Below are 3087 nucleotides of genomic sequence, written 5' to 3'. Positions count from 1 at the left end.
AGGACGAGGCATGAAGGAAATTTGTCAGGGCTCAGGTCTTCTGCCACGTGTGACTCTTTACCTCTTAGTTTTTTAACTGTGGTGAGCCTGGCGCTGATTTTAGTTATTCGGCCGTCAGAACTTGTGGGAAAACCCAAGAAAAGAAAGTACTTGTATTGCTAATGAGTAACTTTTGATGACCACTTAATACTCATAATAAAAGAGAGAGAATTCCATAGAAATGTGGGTTTCTTTCTCCCTGGGAATAATTGATTTCTGGCATGAAAACCAAGGAGGGGCAGACGTGGGCCCATACAACACAGATGAACAAGGAAGAACACTTTACTACACCAGCCCACAAAGCTAGTATCTGACGGAGCCCAGCTCCATAGCCAGAGTGAAGAATTATTAATATATTAATCTGTGCGTCTGAGGTACAGAGTACCCTGGAATTGGTTTAGTCAGCCAAAGAGAGGGTGTGGGGAATGAAAGGGGCTGATCCGGACGGACATTTGGGGTACACCACCAACACTGTTTAACAGTCTGTTATGGGAACTGAGTCAGGGCACCCAAAGACTCATAGGGACAGATTATCGGAAGACAAGAAGATTTCGGAAGAGCAATGGGCAGTGTCACAGGCAAAAGGAAAGTCGGGAGAGATGAGCCCCAATGACCTCAAGAGAGTCTCGGTGGAAATCCAACTTTAATGTGAGGTTACGTGATAAACAAGAAAGTAAAGACAATAAGCAAAAAAAAAAAAAAAAAAAAAAAAAAACCAATAACAATAATAGTAACATAGTAACTGTGAAGAAAACAACTGGATAGCACGCAGGGAGAGGGCACAGAAGCTGTTTCCTAAGGTTAGCACACTGGAGACCGAAGCCTATAAGGAAGAGTCGCTTTTTCCGTGCACCCTTTGAGCGGAGGCAGAGGCTCAGGTGCGTTCAGGATTCAGCGTCAGCCATAATTCACCACCAGGGCCGAGGAAGGCATTGCTCTAGAGATGTAGTGGACCTCAACACTGCACTACCAGAGGCGCTGAAGACCACCCTCACCCACGACTGGCTAGCACGTGGCCTTCGCGAAGCTGCCCGAGCCTTAGACAAGCGCCAAGCAGATCTCTGTGTGCTTGCCTCCGACTGGGATGAGGCCCTGTACGTCAGGCTGGGAAGGCACTTTGTGCTGAGCACCAAATCACCAAGGTTGGTAACAACAAGAAACCAGGGGGATGGGGAGCCTCTGTAAAACCGATCCAGAGGGGAAGCCATGGAAGGTGGTTGGTTGCAGCTATGCAGTTGGTTAAGGATGTGGTAAAGAGTCTCAGGCCAGGGATGTCATCGAGGAGTACTTGGAATGAGTGAAATGAATTTAAAAAAAAAATGGCTTAAAGAAAAAAGGAGAGCCAATGAACGGGGGAGATGAGGGAATGCCTGATTGGTCTGTGGGGTTCAAGAGAATGTGAAGAGAAAGCCACATCGCGATCAAGCATTCAGGCCGAGTCCCGGGAGGGAGGAAGCGTGCATTTTTTTCAGGGAGCACTAGAAGCTAGGAAAGAAACGCCCAAGGTGTTGAGTGGAGCTGGTGAGTTAGGGATGGCGGTGCGGGGATGAAAGCCTTGGAGCCTGGTCACATCTCCACGGCAAAGCAGGGCTTCAGCTATAGATATCCGAGGAAAGGGAAGGAAAATGCTCTGTTAAAATCGTAGATGTCATGGGGTGAGAAACACAAGTGTAACCAGGGCAGCTTTTCTATGCTCACCTTGTTCCTGAGGTCCCTGGAGGTTTATATTTATTAATAAATGCCTAGACCTTAAGCTAGGCGTATTCCCCTACTAGCTCCTAACTTATATTAACCCATTTATATTATTCTCTGTCTGTCACGTGGCTGGTTAGTTACATCCCCATACATCCAACTTCCTCCAGCCTGGGTGGGGAATCTCCTGCACCGTATTCTTTCCCAGAGTTCTCTCTGCCCGGAAGTTCCATGTTACTATTCTGCCTCTTTGCTATAGTCCATGGGCTTTTTATTTTAGCCAATCCGAAGGTGCCTTAGGCAGGCAAGGAAGGACAAACACGCATCTTCACACAGTGTACAAAAACATGACTCCAACACACCAGTCAGTGGGAGAGTTAGCTGGGAGGAGGGGATCAAAGTTGGAAGCTGGGGTCTGGGAGGGCTTTGAGAATTCCTGATCTTGGGAAGAGAGCCTTTCCAAGTGCAGATTGTGCTGGAACTAATGATCTCTGGACACAGTGTGGATCCCGAGCCTGATGTCTGAGTCTTCATAGAATGAAGAAAGATGTCTAGGTCTGAAGGTTAGGTTCAAATGACGGCGAGATGGGAAACAGGCATAGACTCAAAGCCTTCAACCCTCCAGTAGCTCTCTGTGGAAACCGTCAGTGCATGGCTCCTCATTTAATTCCCCATTCATTGGTTGGCACCCCTGGGAACGTTAGTGTTACCCACAGTCACAGAATAGGAAACTGAAGCCTAGTTACCTAAGTTTCCTCAGTTCACAACGGCACGCACGCGGACTCGCAAACACATGCACACACACGCACACACACACCACACACACACACTCACACGCACACACACCACACACACACACTCACACACATAACACACACACTCACACACATAACACACACACTCACACACATAACACACACTCACACACATAACACACACACTCACACACATAACACACACACATAACACACACACTCACACGCACACACACCACACACACTCACACACCACACACTCACACACACCACACATTCACACACATAACACACACACACACACACACACACACACACACCGTATTAATGTTCCCCTCCGGGCTATGAGCTCAGACTTCACAGTTGTGTCCTCCACAGTTAAATTTCCAAACACATTTCAGACTCTAGGTAGAGAGAGAGGGGGGGGGGGAGGGAGGGAGAGAGAGAGGGAGGGAGAGAAGGGTCTGGTTTGATGGCCAAAAATCTGGTCTCTTACTTCAAGACATGAAGGATCCCTTCAATCACCCCCTTCCTCCTCCTCAACTGATCAATGTATGGTTTTATTTTTAAATCTGAGCTATGCTAAGAGTCCTACAGCAAG

At 47.7% G+C, this 3087-nt stretch overlaps 1 pseudogene; it reads left to right on the top strand.

Moving 5' to 3' along the window:
• The first annotated feature begins 648 nt into the window (after positions 1-648).
• LOC134485809 (small ribosomal subunit protein eS12-like) lies at positions 649-1336 on the top strand (annotated as a pseudogene).
• Positions 1337-3087: the final 1751 nt, after the last annotated feature.

Source organism: Rattus norvegicus, chromosome 2 (assembly GCF_036323735.1).
Source record: "Rattus norvegicus strain BN/NHsdMcwi chromosome 2, GRCr8, whole genome shotgun sequence".
NCBI classification, from domain to species: domain Eukaryota; kingdom Metazoa; phylum Chordata; class Mammalia; order Rodentia; family Muridae; genus Rattus; species Rattus norvegicus.
The sequence above is the reverse complement of the archived record's forward strand: the minus strand, read 5'-3'. Positions and strand labels throughout refer to the sequence as shown.